The sequence below is a fragment of the Natator depressus genome, chromosome 7 (assembly GCF_965152275.1).
Source record: "Natator depressus isolate rNatDep1 chromosome 7, rNatDep2.hap1, whole genome shotgun sequence".
Classification (NCBI taxonomy): domain Eukaryota; kingdom Metazoa; phylum Chordata; order Testudines; family Cheloniidae; genus Natator; species Natator depressus.
Genome location: NC_134240.1, coordinates 67,290,070 through 67,307,530, shown reverse-complemented (window position 1 = coordinate 67,307,530; position 17,461 = coordinate 67,290,070). Strand labels below are relative to the sequence as shown.

The window sequence follows — 17,461 nt, the reverse complement described above, 5'->3', positions numbered from 1 at the left end:
ATAAATATAAAGGGAAGGCTAACCACCTTTAAATGCCTCCTGGCCAGAGGAAAAAACCCTTTCACGTGTAAAGGGTTAAGAAGCTAGGATAACCTCACTGGCACCTGACCAAAATGACCAATGAGGAGACAAGATACTTTCAAAAGCTGGGAAGAGGGAGAACATCGAAGGGTCTGTGTCTGTCTGGGTGAGGCTTTTGCCGGGGACAGAACAGGAATGGAGTCTTAGAATTTAGTAAGTAATCTAGCTAGATATGTGTCAGATTATGATTTCTTTAAATGGCTGAGAAAATAAGTTGTGCTGAATAGAATGAATATTCCTGTCTGTGTGTTTTTTTGTAACCTAAGGTTTGCCTAGAGGGATTCTCTATGTTTTGAATCTATTTACCCTGTAAGGTATTTACCATCCTGATCTTACAGGGGTGATCCTTTTCTTTTTACTGTTTCTTCTATTAAAATGTTTCTTTTCAAGAACTGAATGCTTTTTTTCATTGTTCTAAGGTCCAAGGGCTTGGGTCTGTGGTCACCTATGCAAATTGGTGAGGATTTTTACCAAATCTTCCCCAAGAAGTAGGGTGAAAGGGTTGGGAGGATTTTTGGGGGGAAAGATGTTTCCAAACAATGCTTTCTCAAGAACCCAGAGAAATGTTTGGTGGTGGCAGTGGAAAACCAAGGGAAAAGGGTAAAATAGTTTGTACCTTGGGAAAGTTTTAACCTAAGCTGGTAAAAGTAAGCTTAGGAGGTTTTCATGCAGGTCCTCACATTTGTACCCTAGAGTTCAAAGTGGGGAAGGAACCTTTAGGCTATTGCTTCACACTTACTGCAGTGGGACTGCTCAGCCGCATAAAGCAAAGGATGCATGTAAGGCTTGTATAGACTACATAGTTTTGTCGACAAAAGTCAGCTTTCATCACTAAAACAGTGTAGGTATGCACACTGAAAAGCTCCTCCCACCCGTGTAACTGCCCTGCTATGCCAACATAATAAAACCACCTCAACGAGAGGCATAGGACATATGTCGGTATAGTTAGGGCAATGCAGAGTCTGTAGATACCGCATTCCTTACATCAGCTGTTGGCTGTCATTCTTGTCAATTTCACCAGCTCTGGTGTCCTGGGGCAAACTAACTCCTAACCACCACCACCACACAGTCTGAGATTGCTCTACAGGCAGCTTACCCCATTTTCCACCTTCAAGGGAACTCCTTCCTTAAATAAACTCCACACAGGAACTTTTCATCCAACACCACCCCACGGGTTTCCTTAGATCCTCATTTAGCCCCGGAACAAGTCACTCCTAGGCATTTTTTCTGCCTATCCTCTCACTCCCCAAGTTCTAGGGTTATGCACGGAAATCTTCTCATACCCAGCAGCTTCCATATTCCAGCCAACCTCTTTCTGCAGTGTCCTGCTACTTTTTATAGGGGAATCGGGTGTGTCTCCTTAATAACTGGGGTGGCCTCAGACCTCTAGCCCAGCAAGGGGCAATCTAGTCAGTTACAATCTCCATGTGTACTGATAACTCCTTCGCTTCTCCTTGTCTGTTTTAATCTTTGCTCTCCCTTCTAGTCTGCTGCTCTGTTCCATTAGCATCTGGTTAGCTAAAGATGAGAGGCAGCATGTAGGGAAAATATACAAGATGTAGGTTTTTCCTGCTCAAGGAGAAAGGCTTGACAGATAGGATTTAGGTAACTGAGATGGGTGCCCTTTTGACTTACAATGGTTTTTTCCTTGTGATGAGACTTAATCCTATCAAGTTAGAGAATTTCCTACCTACCCCGCCACCCCCACCCCACACACACACACACAATTACAATATACTAAGAGTAAACAAGTATATAGAGGAAAGAGCCATCTGCTTTCAGAGAAAGTATGTGTTTTTGATTTAGATTAAAGGCAGGTTTCTAAATGTTTTCTTTGGAAGACTCCCCTGAGACTTGGTAGGTGTAGGTACTACTTCCCTTGAAAATAATATATGATTTTTCTACGATATACGGTAAGAGGAGGAATGCCTTCTCCCCCCCCCCCCATGCTCTTTACTAGCATTCTGTTTGGCTCTCCACTTTAAGAGTACAGTACAAGTCTGTTCTCTGCAGTAATACATAGATAGGAGTTACTGTTGACCCACATGTGTGCTTTTATTTGTGTAAGTTCTCTAGATAGAACATTATATGTATGTGCAAGGCGGTACGGTGGTGGTAATAAGTGCTGCTGCACCAGAGTCATTGCCCATAACGAATGCAATGATGTAGCGCAGCAGCAGCAGTTCTCAACAGTCCACGCACGTGGATCTAGAGAGAGCTAGTTAGTCACACTGTGCTGTCTCGTTGTGTTACTTTCCACACAGAGGTTACACAAGTTCTTTTCTAGGGACGCTGTAGCTGCCACACAGAGGTTACACAATTCTGGATGTGTGAGGAAATGGTCGATGCAGTCACGACTGGCAGTAAAGATGGTCTTTGATACAGTGTCTCCATTAAGATGTGATCCACCCGAAACAAAAATTAAGATTCCCCCCTACTGTGAAAATATCCTTCTGGCTTCTACAGGATTTTGACTTGTTTTTCTTCTATCCTTTCTTATTAGGCAGACAAGCCACATTACTCTCTGTGTGTCTATTTCCTCCGTTTCTGTTTCTAAGGATACTCCCAATCTCTAAGGAGCTTTTCTCTCCAAATTGGGAGAAGGAGAAAAAGTTACTGATTCTTCAAAAAACAAGAGTTTATGTATCTTAGTCTTTACAACTGAGAGAAGAGCTGGTGTTTTGTTTAACCAATTTATTTGAGCATAAGCTTTCGTGAGTTACAGCTCACTTCATCGGATGCATACTGTGGAAAGTATAGAAGATCTTTTTATACACACAAAGCATGAAAAAATGGGTGTTTACCACTACAAAGGTTTTCTCTCCCCCCATCCCAGTCTCCTGCTGGTAAATAGCTTAAAGATAAGATAAAGATAAGCTATTACCAGCAGGAGAGTGGGGTGGGGGGAGAGAAAACCTTTTGTAGTGGTAAACACCCATTTTTTCATGCTTTGTGTGTATAAAAAGATCTTCTATACTTTCCACAGTATGCATCCGATGAAGTGAGCTGTAACTCACGAAAGCTTATGCTCAAATAAATTGGTTAGTCTCTAAGGTGCCACAAGTACTCCTTTTCTTTTTGCGAATACAGACTAACACGGCTGTTACTCTGAAACCGGTGTTTTGTTTGTAAAGACATAATGGAGTAAGAGATTCAGGAAACTTACTCATCTGGAGGTATAATTTATTTCATCCTGAACATTTTTCTTAAAGAGATAGTTGCACTCCTTCCAACATCTGAAAGCTATAAATCTGGTGAAGAAATAGGGACACACCTTTAAAATCCATTAAAAAAAATGGTGTAGAAGAGCTATTTTAGAGACAGGAAAAATAAGATATTTTGCTATAGGCATTTCTCTTCCTAACTCAGTACAGTTGTGGGACAGGATGTGGCCAGTGATGGCTGGAATCTAAAGAAAAGAAGAATTTCCCAGAACAGCATTAGCTGTGGCCTCTTTTTTTTTTTTTTTTTTTTTTGGTTGGTTTGGTTTTTTTGTTCAGCGCATGTGTGGGATGGTGGCAGTGAAGCAGTGGCTGAAGTGGGGAAAATAAAACTGACATAAAAGCAGGACTCAGGCCTGATAGAGTAATTTGAATTAGATCACAGAACAGAGAGGAAAAAGCAACCTTTCAGAACCCAAATATGTTTTTTTTTAGCCTCTCAGGCCAGGATAAAATAAAAGTGTGTGAAAAACAAAAATTATATCTGGTGAGGTTTATTTTTTTCTTAGCTTTCAAAAATGAAACTCACAAACAATAGTCAGTTTGTCTAGATAAGGGACTTTTTGTGAAGTGCTACAGTTGTCTAATGATGACATAATTCCAACGAGTCCATATAAAGCTGCCCTCCTTCCCAGTTTTTATGGTTATAAATTATTTATATTGGAGATATTGAACCACGCAACTAAGATACAGACAATTTTAAACAACCTAAAGGAAACTTTCCCACAACATTGTAGATTTCCTGCCCTCTATTTTTTTCCTTAAGTCCCTCATTTTGGCTTTTTATTCCACATTATATTGTATAACCCCTTTGTTACTGCTCCTGTTCCGATGTCTTGCTTGCATGGGCTATTAAATATTTCATTGAAATCTGCATATGAGGTCACAGGAATAGTAGTATGTTATAGTAGAATCCACATACATGTCTGGCCTATGGGAAAGCCTGAATTCTAGTTCTGACTCTGTGTGAGCTTTGACGAAGTCATGGAAAGGGTAACTTCACTTGTTCTCCATGTTGCTGTTTCCCCATCTGTAAACAGCAGGTAATAAATACTACTTATCTTCCTCAGGAGGCTATTGTGAAGATTCTTCATGCTTTAAAGCATTTTGTAGTATTGCAAACTTTATCTGACATCCATGGAGACTTCAGTCCTTTTTTTAACCACAAAACAGATACAGCGCAAGCAGCGGCTGTGTAAGATAGTCTGCGCCGCTCCATTGCTGTACCTAATCACACATGTTTTAAGCTTCCTACACTTAAAGGCAGATTAGATAATCACAGTGGTCCCTTCTGGCCCTGGTATCTATTAAATGTATCGTGCCCATCATTTTGCTTTTGTCCCACATTTGGATCGTGGCAGGTAGATAGCTATGCAAAAGCAGCAGCCTTTTTATTGGTCTCAAAAACTTTTGAAATATGAATCTGTTGTTAACGTAAGCTCTTCACGTCAGTGACTGTCTTTGTGTCCATTGTACAGGGCCATGCATAACTCTTGCTGCCAAACACATACATACATATTAATAGCCTGGTAAAATTAGCACACTATACTGGCAAATTATGCTTATTCCTTTGTACAGCATTTGGCAATTAAAAGAGCTACATACCTGCCAAGTATTATTATTTGGTCACTGCTCTTGAGCTTTCTTGATTTGGCTTGAGTGTGAAATTGAGAAATGTAAGGAAAAAGTAACGATTACCCGGTCCTTTTCACTTGTGTAGATCCCACCTTGTTAGAGCTCTCTGAGGCTGAGAGAATCTTCCTTTTTTTAAAGCGGCACAGCCCGTCATGAAAGAAGGTGGGATGAATATCAAAGAAAATTAACTTATCCTAGATGATAACAACTGTTTGTGAATGTTTGAGCAAGCTTCAGGGATGCAGCTGGGGAGGGTTGGTGGGGGGGAGAGGAAAGGTAAAGAGAAAAGCACAGCCATCTGCACAACTAGATGATGAAAGAGAAAAACACTTAGGGGAAAATGGAGGCATTGAGGGGAGGGGGAGGGGGAAGAAGAATTTTTTCCAATCTATTTTATCATTATTCTTTCATTAAGCCTACCTTTATGTTAAGAGCATGTAATGAGTCAAATTCATCCCAGCTGAAGTTTCATTAGAATTAGTGGACTTGTATTAGGGACGCCCTTGACTATACTGTGTGGGCTTGATTTTGATCTCACTGCTAGTTTGACATTGGTGTAGCATCCACAGACATTTAATGGAGTTACTCCTTATTTCTACTGACATAACAGAACAGAATCAATCCACGTGCCGTTAAAGGTCTGGTCTACACTACAGCCCTATACTGGTATAACTTCATTGCTCAGGGGGGTGAAAAATCCTGCTGACATAGCTATCACCTCTCGGGAAGGTGGATTAACTCCATGCACGGGAGAGCTCTATCCTGGCAATTTAGAGCATTTTCATTAAAGTCTTACAGTGGTGCAGCTGCACCGATGCAGCAGTTTAAGTGTAGATGTGCCCTTTAGGTAGAATGCCAACTCACTCTGCACTGCTATCATTCAAGCTTTATTGACTCCAACTGTTTTTTTAATTAGGGTGTGGTCAACTCTTTCAACACGATTTCACTGATTGACACAAAAACTAATTCCTGAAAGAGTAATAATCTATGGCAGGGTACATGTCTTCGGACTCTCAGAGTCCCATGTCTCTTGGGACTTTGAATACGTCGGCACAATTTTCTATGGTTCTGGTTGTCTAATTTTAGTTTATTGCCCGTATGAGAGGTGCAGTGTTACTTCGATGCTTTTCTGACTGCTTTTTGTGAACCCTATGCTTGGCATGCAGGACATTAGTAGAAGCATTCTTCCTTTTGTAACTGAACATAATACATTATAAGTACTGAATTAAATAGGTTTTTCACAATTTTTACTGTGGGTGGGGATGGATTCTCCCCATTTGCCAAAGCAATTTCTTCCTCTGCCCCTAATATTATTGCAGGGAATTGATAAATGTACTCACAGCCAGGGCATGGTCCTGGATGCCACTATCTCAGTGGGAGTAGAGTGTGAAACTCAGGAATCACTCAGGATCTTGCAAGATCTAGCATTTAGGGCTTTATTGCAAGTCCTGAGTAAAGGGCCACGCATACAGTTGTGCTAACCCAGGAGCAGAGCAGGGCCCTAATCAACACTTAGAGTCACAGCCTGGTCCTTGGCTTCCTCCCTTGCTTCAGAGGAAAGTAATTTGCTACTAGTTTGCACCAGTAGCAGATGACTTCTCCTGGCATGAGTTTATCTGTATTGGCCGGTGTAATGGGACACAGAGCCCTGGCTACTTCCCACTCATTCCCCATTTTGTATAACAGTCTGATAAGACAAACCATCAATCCTGTCCAGTTATTCAGTGCTAGAGTAGTACAGTGGCTTGTTTCTAAACTATTTCTAAGTCTAACTATTTCTTGTCACCTTACCCAGATGGACTAGGCACCTGTCACAACAGAGAGAAGGTACAATCCCTGCCATGAATATACAGATTAAGGGTTTAATTCTCCAAGGAGCTTCTTGTGAGAAGATCCTTGTACTGGGCGTTTACAAATTGAGTAAGGTATTAAGTAATATGAAAGACATAGTGAAAACTTCCTCAGCCTAAAAAGAGTCAGGGTAATCAAATCTCAGACTTCATACGAAATTCTGGTTAGCCTGAATACATCATTGCAGAAATGACTGAGTGCACTACTTTTCCTTTCTTTTAAAATACACTTTCTTATGAAGCAATATTAGCCACTTCTGGAGCGAGGCAGCATACCATGCTAGCTGGATTTGCTGATTTCATCCATTATGATGGATTCTACATAGGTCTCAAAACTTATCTTATAACAAAAAAATTAAGTACCAAACCTTAAGTATTTGGAGAAAAAATAAGCTTCTATACCATACACCCAGTAGCTCTAGCACAGGGGATACTACATGGTGTTTTAACCAAGTAGCTTTGTGGTTTAATACAAAACAACGGACATCAGCATTTAATAGATTTTATTGCATAATCAGCATTGTGCTCATTACATCTGCCCAACAGACACAGAAAAAATAGCTTTATGAAAAAAAAAACCTACAAAAATGTACAATATACAGGAGACCAGATCCAAGCTGATATAATTAACAGCTTGTACATGACATTGTTCCTTTTTTTATATATAATACAGATTTATTTATAAATGGGCAGGCACAAAGACAAAAAGCTTCTTAATCTGTTCACTGAAATGGAATAGTAAGGCCACACAATGATTTCTATGCTATTGAGTTTCTGAAAGTAAACATGTAATCCATGGCAATGTTGTTGGAACCGTTAACTGTGAGGCAGGGGGTTAAACTGCCCACAAAACTTCTGCAGTTTGACTCCAAACTTCAATTACTTCATTTACAAACTAAGTTTTGTGTCTGAGGAGTTCAAGTAATAAAAGAACAATGTTACCTATAGGCCAATTGTTAAAAAATATTATATGTTAAATACATTTAGTTTTAGTATTCTTCAGGTAACATTTCCATAATCTAATATCGTGGCATTGTTTTTATTACCAAGGATATTTGTGTTTTAAAATTAGTAGAGATGGGCCCAAATTGGAACACCAGAGCCAAATGTCCCTGCACTTTGGGGAAGTTTGGATCTGCATACCTGCAGCACAGGGCATGCTCTAATTATCGGTTTGCAGTCATTGTTTCAAAAAAGGCTTTTCTGATGAAGGGACAAAGAATAAAATATGGTCCATGATCTGAGCCCATGAATTTCTTGACTCCTTGCTTGTATGGTTAAAAAAGAATTTCCCAATCAGATTAGTCTAAAGCAAGACTTTACATTTCAAAAAATTAATTTGGGGCTAATCAGAAGATGTGGACCAGAAGTATAGAACTCTCAGCTTTGGAAGCATCTCAATTTCCTCCCCACCACATTCTATTTTTGGAGGTAAAATTACAGAGAGGCCAATGTGACAGCCTGTTAAGTAAAGTCAGGCCTTTCTGACTTCTGAAGTGTTCTGATAACAGGTTTTGGATGATTTTTAAATGACAATTTCTTGGTCCATGGCTGTGAAAAATCATTTTTCTTTCTTTATGCAGCGGAGACTTCAAGGCTACACCAGTTACCAGGAGATTGCTTGTTTCAGTAGTTAAAGTGCTGAGGACATAGCTGTATTGGCAGTGATAACAAGTCACATTTAAAACACGATGATGATGCAACTAACAAGGTTTTTCATTACAGGAAACTTCAAACTGATTTAGAATCTTGAAAGTACACTTCCTAAAAATAGCACTATGGTAAAGAGGATTATAGCTATGCAAAATATAAAGAGCTCAATAAGAACTCCTGCTTTAGGATGTACATTAAGCTGTTGCCCTATTGATATCCGGGAGATATTTGACCCCATATGGAGAACTGCACAATTGGCAAGGTGCACTAGAGGGTACTTTCCCCCTCTTTTCCTTTCTCTTGAAACATAAATTATTGACCACTGCCAGTGGCAGGTTACGGGCCTACATGAGCCATGTTCTGATCTTGTATGGCAATAGTTACATTCCTATAGTACTTTAAAAACATACTACAGCAATAAGATTTATCTGTAGCTATTCTTCTGAGTGGCACTTCAGAGTCAAAGGGCAGTAAAAATAACATTTTTAATGTTATATTCGTAATGTAAAAAAATTGTAATGGTAAAACACTCTACAAATAACTGTCCTAATTATACATTTAAAACAGACACATTTTTCTAAGTTTTCAAAGACAGAGGCAATTGTTTTGTAAAACTTAAAGCAAAGTCAGTTGAGCTAATCCAAATGATTTAATAAAAAATTTCATTTCAGTTAATTATCTGTTAATCAAATAATTAACTGCTGTAAAATTAATCCATGAAATTTTTGACAGCAAGAATGAATTTTTATAGGCTTGAAATGTAATTTATTACATACATATTTGTTTATAAGTGTGAAAAATGGTCTCTCTGTGTTATGAAAATGTGCTTAGTAGTGTTTGTACAAGACCTGCATTATCCTTATTTGCTCAAGATTTAACAAATTTGCCACAATTCAGTCTAACAAATGGTACTGGGAAGGCAGGTTTATATTTTTCATAGCAGAATTGGATGAGATTTTCAGGTCTCATACTTGATAACAATTGTAAGTATAAACTAATTTCAATTATCTTTGTCATCCGTGAATTAGGCCCCAGAATCTCTATTCAGGGAAGCATTTATGCAAGTGCTTAAGTGATTTCCTGAATCAAGATCCAAATCCCGAAAAATTACAGAGCAGAGCAGAATCTCTTCCTTGTGAAATTGTCGTTGGCACTGTTACTGAAAGGCCCCTCAAGACAGCATTGAAATATTTACTTGTGTCTTTTTGGTTGGTTCTCTGAATCCTTAAAATCTATTTAATTTTAAAACAAAACAATTATTTTAATTTCTTAGATATATTTCCAGTGTGTTTAAACTTCCTGCTTCTTATACCTCTCTCTCAGGGATTGATACAAAGCCCACTGGAGTCAATGGGGACTATTTCCACTGACTTTAGAGCATCCCTTTACTTACTCTTTGAAGGTTCACTATGATCCACCTTCAGTGGAGTCAGAATCCTTACTGGCGACAGACAGTCTGCCAGCAACATACACCAAATCATTTTGTACCTAATCCCACTGACTTCAAAGGGAATCTTTTCCCTGAACTTTGATGGCCCTAAGGCTTTTTGTGAGATCACTCCAAATCTCTTACCTCCTCCTATATTGCTAGTATACTGTATTAAAGTGTGTATGATTATTGGCAGTGAATTGATGAACACCTAGAGCCATATATTGAAATCTTACTGCCCTAAGTAATCTTTTCTTGAACCTGTAGTTTCACTGATTTCAATGAGTCCTTAGGTATGTAAGGATTTTACAATCAGACCCTTAATATTTATCTTTTAAAAAGGGGGGACAATTTTTCCCTTCCTCCCAAATAACTTTTTAAAAATTATTCCAAAGTTCAGGTGGAGCATCAAGATGTTCGGTAAAGCAAACAATTGTACGTAATTATTCAATCAGTTCTGTTTATCAGTTAAAAATATTTCAGGTGTAGTAAATTGTATGCAGTGAATGAGAAGAGAACTGTGAAACTGGCACTTGTTAAATATGACTGTTAGGAATAAAAAACATAGCAGTGCTAGCCCCATCCTCTTTCAGAGGAGGTGTAATGTCAAGGGGAAAGCCACATTTTTTCAATGTCTACATTAAAATCACTATAGTGGCACAGTTGCAGCACTGCAGCTATGCCACTGTAGCATAGCCACTTACGACAGTGACTTAGAGGATTTTTCTGTCAATGTAGTTAATCCACCTCTCCAAGAGGCAGTAGCTAGATTGATGGAAGAATTCTTCCATTGACCTACCTTCGTTACAGTGTGGGAGTTGGGAACCTAACTCTGTCACACGAGGCATGAAGTTTTTCACAGCCCTGAGTGATGAAGTGAGGTCAGCCTAAGTTTTAGGTGTAAACCAGGCCTGAAATGTAAATGTCTCCTTTATAGTGGCCCCAAAAACCACAGGTAGAATATAAAATCTTGCCAGACAGTGAAAAGAGGGAAGGACCAAAGAAGTGGTATTTGGATCTATAGTAGGTTTAGACTGGGATTAAATTTCATAGCCAAATCAGGGCTAAGATCATGGGCTTGAGTATGACAGTCCAAAGTTTCATAAGTTGTTCTAATGAGATCTCTACCAACCTGAGCCAAAATCTTTGAGAATACATATTCATCGCATCCAAATGCAAAACCGGGTCTCTTCTAGTTGCAGATCCAAGCCAGAATTACAACAACAGGTTCAGATCTGGGGAAGCTCTCCTAAAATTCAGAGGGTTTCTTTTGGTCTATCAAGAACGTTGCACAGGACCCAAGACAGCTGTGATTTTACAGAGGTCTATTTCATAAATTGAGATTGGTATGCAGTGAGGACCAAGTCCTATGATGAGCTAAGCGCTCTTAACTCATATTGAGATCACTGGGAGGGCACAATGATCTGCCACTTCACAGGAACAGGTCCTTGATGTACACAATATGTCAGCTGTTTACTTTGTAGAAACACTTTCGGGATGCGTAGAGCTGCTCATCTTATGCAAGTGTTTTGGGCCGTTGTCTCTGTGTAAGTGCGCATCTGATGGCCCCTTCCCTACCCCTAGTGTTCCATTCTGCTCTGCCTACTTGAGGCTCAGACAGCATTACCCCCTTGTTGCACATTAGGGGTGAAATCAGAACCTCAGACTTAAAGCAGTGCCCAGGCCTCATGCTTGCCCTCTGCATGGGGGTGAATTGTACCATGGGTGAAGAGGTCTCCCTATTTGGCTGGTGTGACTGCATTCACCCATATGGCTTAAAGGGTGCAGAAGGCCCTGCCTATGGCCTCCTTTAGTGGGTATATTTTACCCATAAGGCATTACTGAGTCAGGGCTCTATCGCAGTAGGAGTATCCTTCAGAATTGGGCCCGAAGGGCATCTACTGGCAATATGAGCAATTAAGCTTTCCTCTAGGGCCCTTACCACATGCTGCCAGAAAGCTCCTACTTAAAACTCCATCCTTATGATATCTTTATTTTGGGAAGGATTTTCAACAGCACTCAGCATTTCTACCCATCGAAGTCAATGATCAAACTTTCACTGATTTCAATGGGAGCAGAGTTAGGCCAACACTGAGGGCTTTTGAAAATACCATCCATATATTTCGGTCTTTTATATTTGGGAGCCAACAAACACCAGAGACAGATAGAGTTAGCATCATTATTTGTATTCAAAGTATGTACATCACTCACTCTCACTATTTGTTTAAGCTTCTACACATTTCCCAGTGAGGCAGAGTACTTTTGAAGACATTTTCCTGTAGTATAGAATAAGGAAATAATTTTAAAATATTTATTGTTTGATCCTTCTCTTAACACACTGATGTATGTTTCACCAATTATTTTGGAAAATCAGCTACTAGCTATGAATCCATTTCAGCGTGGACAGGGTCAAGCACTTAGTTTGATACAATAATTGTAACATTAGGTGATATCACTCCTTTTAAAGGTTTTTATGACTACTCGAGACACACATTTAATGGAAAAACTTTGAAAATTATTTTCCCAACATCAAAAATACACCTAAAGAATATTTTAAAATGTTCTTACCATTTGTGACTAGCACATCATTCAAACATGACAGCTGGTAAATCATACAAGCAGGCTGGATTTTTTTAAAGAAATGTGCTGTATTAGCCCACTAAGGAGTGAAGTACTTCAGGTAAATCTAAGGCAAACTTAATTGTCTTAACGCAGCTGATGGATGTGACTCTGCTTAATTGCAGAAGGTCATTAGTAAATGGAAATGCCACAGCTTGTGCCCACACACACATCTCTTAGTATGAAAAGGTGTTAAATTAGAAAAATCATGTCACTCTACAAAAATAAACAAAGGAATCATGGCCACTGTTAGAAAAATATTCTTTCAAAAACATATTTGCTGTTATTGAAAGTCATAGTTTGGACTTCCTTCCCACAAAATTAGTAAATAAGAAATATGCATAAGAAACAATTTATGTAATGGATACTGTATTTGTGAATGATCCAGCTTTACTCAAGCAGTTCTTGATAAACATTCCTTTCACTTTTGTACATGTACAGTACATTTATCTATGCTCTGTCTGTGTATGTCAACTGATAGGGATTTGTTTTGGGGGGGATAGCAAAATATTTTAGGGCTAGAGATACCTAGATCAAAGCTACTGTTTCATAAGTTACCTTTCCTAGCCATATTTTTCATACCCTTTCCAGGGGAATAAAACTCATTATTAGGGCCCGATCCTGCAAACATTATTCATGTATCTTTACTCACATGAGTAGTCCCATTGACTTCAATGAGACTGCTTGCATTAGGTAAAGCTATTCACATTGTATTGGCAGGATTGGGCCCTTAGGTTTATTTATTTGAGCACTGTTCTGTGCTTTTAAGTGAAAGTGAAGTTAAGGGGAGTTTTCTGGAAGGGAAGTTTATGATAAAACAGTCATTTTGTGCATCCACTACACATGGCACTTTGTTTTTGTGGAGTCTTGCCTGGTTTTTGAAGTATGGCTAAATGATTAATCCTCTAATTAATTGTGAAAACAGAGACAATTAATTTTAAAATGCACACACATGTATATGCACGCTGTGTGAAACTACACTGTTCAGGTTTTGATTTTTTGGATGAAAATGTTTACTAGTGGTAAGAAGCCTAAAACCTGGTGAATGTAAATAATGAACCTCCTACTAAGTTCATTTGAACTTTGAAAACGTGCTAATATGATAAGCATGTGTCTAATCTTTGCAGTTCCAGTTGTAAAGCAGAGTGAGAGATTAATAATTAGCAAAATACCATCCAATTTAGAACTCATGAGAACGGCCATACTGGATCAGACCAGTGGTCCATCCAGCCCAGTCTTCCAACAGTGACCAGTGCTAGATGCTTCAGAGAGTGAACAGAACAGGGCAATATATCTAGTGATCCATCCCGTCATCCATCCCCAGCTTCTAGACGTAAGAGGTTAATGGACACCCAGAACATGGGGTTGCATCCCTGACCATCTTGGCTAATAGCCATTGATGGACCTGTCCTCCATGAACTTATCTAGTTCTTTTTTTGAACCCGGTTGTACTTTTGGCCTTCTCTACACCACCTGGCAACAAGTTCCAAAGGTTGACTTTGTGAATAAGTACTTCCTTATTTTTGTTTTAAACCTGCTGATTATTAAGTTCATTGGGTGACCCCTGGTTCATATGTTATGTGAAGGGGTAGATAACACTTCCCTATGCACTTTCCACATACCATTCATGATTTTATTAATCACATCCGCCCCGCCATTCCTCTCTTTTCTAAGCAGACCAGTCCCAGTCTTTTAAATCTCCCCTCACATGGAATCTGTTCCATACCCTTAATCATTTTTGTTGCCCTTCTCTGTGCTTTTTCCAATTCTAATGTATTTTTCTGAGATGGAGCAACCAGAACTGCACACAGTATTCAAGATGTGGCTGTATCATGGATTTAATATAGTGGCATTATGATTATTTATTTATTATCTATCCCTTTCCTAATGCTTTCCAACATTCTGTTTGCTTTTTTGACTGCCATTGCACATTGAGCAGATGTTTTCAGAGAACTATCCACAATGACTCCAAGATCTCTTTCTTGAATGGGAACAGCTAATTTAGACCCCACTGTTTTGTATGGCTAGTTGGAATCACGTTTTCCAGTGTGCATTACTTTGCATTTATCAACACTGAATTTCATCTGCCATTTTGTTGCCCAGTTTGTGAGACCTCTTTTTGTAACTTTTCAGTTTGTTTTGGACTTAACGATCTTGAGTAATTTTCTATCATCTGCAAACTTTGCCACCTCACTGTTTGCCCCTTTTTCCTGATCATTTATGAATATGTTGAACAGCTCTGGTGCCAGTGCAGATCCTTGTGGATTAATTAATTTACCAATTCTCTTTTCTCAAAAAATATATACATTTTAAAATGTCTATAAACATTTTCATACATAGAAAACATCCTTACACATAAAATCTATTGTATTTTCATTAACACCTAATCTTTGCAGCATTTCTAACCTTACTGATACATTTTAGCCTCGCAAAATGATCATTAAAAGAGTACAACCAGTATTTGCAGATAAAAGTAACTTTACAGTGGGTTTTTTTTTTTTTTTTGCAATATCCCTATCTTTGCATTATGGAATATCACAAATACTATTGTAATTGTCAAGGCTTTTTATGGTGACTACTGTAATGGACTGTTGGCTGGATCTATCATGCAATGCTTACACAGACACAACCTCTTGACTAAATTCAGTAGGAGTTTGGCCTGAACAGAATCAGGACTAAACATTTGGAGAGTACAGAAGCTATGTATAAGACACCAGTTGTGTGTATGTGCTTATAATATCTGTATTTAAGTATATTTATACCCAGGCCCATTGTATATATGTACTCATTTTATATGATATATTGTATTTATCTCTATATAGGTATAAAATAATGTAGAAAGGATTATATAGAGAATATCACGTGCACACATATACATGCACACTTTCCTACACACTTATTTGGCTGGCAATATGGAAAACACAATTTAGGGTGGATTAAGGTCAGTCAGACTAGATTCACAACTATTTCATGCATCTCCAGTAGAATTTTGAAAAAAAAATTTCAGACAGGTACACTGTATTTTTTTTAAACAGATCAAACCTAGTATTATGTGACTGGCTAAGGCACCAGGAAGATGGTGATACTATATCAGGGCCTGCTTGCTGGTGTACAATTAGGAGTTTCATAGTGTTTTCATTATAAACCCTGTAATAGATTTAAGAATTGTGTGGGCTGTAATTTTGCATACAAGATTTTAGAATGTGGGATTTTTTTTAATGAAGAAGGCAAATTAGCTTGATCATTTTGAAATCATATACTTTTTTAAATAAAACAATGGTCTATTTTGGAATATTTGAGTGCTTGTATTATTCAAATGTGACTGATTTAAAATTTTAAATATAGTAAGCAATTAGTACAAAAATGGTCTTATTGTATGTACTTGAATACTATTTTTAAAAGGACAAACCCATAAGCTGTATGTATAGACTTTATATTTCCAATTTAATATTATTTTACCACATACAATGAATAAAACAGGATGCCCATCTTGGACCCTTCATGATTTAATGGTAAGAATGCATATTTGTAAAGTTGTCTAAAATATGTGACAGGCTGCAGTCTACTGTATCAGCTGCCATACATTTACATGAGGGATTTTGAGGATCACAGCTAAGAAAAACATTTGCACATAGAAAAGAAATGTACATTTAAATCATTTCCTGGTGTGTTTATAAAGAGAAAAATGCTTTTGGATTCACCCATTTCTACAGCTGGCCACATCTTACAGAACCCCAAGTGTACAATGTTTATGTGGTGTGGTTTTTGTTGACATGTTGGTAGAGCTGGAAGAATATTCTGTCACTATTCCCTCAAATATATAAATGAGTTCATGCTGGCTTTTCTCATGCTCCTTTTTCTGAGAGAAAGCAAGGAAATACAAGTTATTGGGCTCAGTACTGGGGGAACTGGGGGAAATTTCGTAGCCTGCTAGATCATGTATTCACACCTCTGTATAAGACCCCTTCTGGTCTTAAAAATAAAAATCTAAGAAGTTATGAAGTAATTGAGTTTTACTGTCCCGAACATTGGCGGGAACTAAAACTAGAATTTTCATGTGTGAGTATTCATTCCAGAAGTGCATCCGTTTTCATCCAATCAAAGAATTGAAATACCTTGTGACTTTAACCACAACTAACCAATACAGAACAAATATCAAATGCTCCACATGAACCATTCACAATGAACCTACAGTGTGGAAATAAGAAATGTTAAATAATGAAAGTATGCAAGGAAGTCACAAGCTGCTTCTTACAGGTATTCTGAGAACAATAAGGAAGGCTAAATTAGTTGGATTATAAATTGTTCATTGTGAATCATTCATTCAGCTCTGCTTGAGAAAGTGGGCCGGCATGTAATTATGGCATAAATGTAATTACTTTTTGCTGTTCTGTGTTCTATACAGCGCCTATATCAGATGTGTGCATAAGGAAATTAATGATAAATGTGACTGGGAACCCCAGTTTTCATAGGGGTGAACTGAACTAACCAGGGGATGATGCTCAGAGTTTGAAATATGATGATACTCAATGCTTTCTCCATCAGTTGGTTATTTCAATACCACTTGTCATCTCACTCACCTGTCTTAGAATGACACTGTTGTCACAGGTTCTGTCTGATTAGAAACTGGAGTAAAGTACCTCTGCCTGGGGGACTTTTGTTCTAGTTCAGGAATTTCTGTCACATGCTTCCGCTGATGAAAAAATCTCTCTGATGCTTCCGGATTGCTCATGACAAATGAAGAATTCGGATTTCTCACTGATGAACTGAAATAGTGGGAAAACAGTGTATGGCCAGACTTAATGAGTAACACTGAAAGCTACCACAGCAGCTGTCACTGATTGTAGACCTCCCTTATGTTGTTACGGCATTTATACTTAGTTTCTTTCTCTCAGTGACAGTGAAGAAAAAGCCCATTTAATGGGGGTTTAATTTTCCATTTCATTTATTTTATGCTTATTTGACGTGCATTG

General features: G+C 38.3%; 1 protein-coding gene across 1 annotated transcript in view; it reads right to left on the bottom strand.

Annotated features, from left to right (window-relative positions):
- Nucleotides 1–16,593: 16,593 nt before the first annotated feature.
- Nucleotides 16,594–17,461, bottom strand: part of RET (ret proto-oncogene) — a 124,191-nt gene continuing 123,323 nt past the window's right edge. Inside the window, exon 21 of the mRNA XM_074958689.1 lies at nt 16,594–17,254. The gene's annotated coding sequence lies outside the window, so the exon portion shown is untranslated. The remainder of the gene's footprint in view (nt 17,255–17,461) is intronic.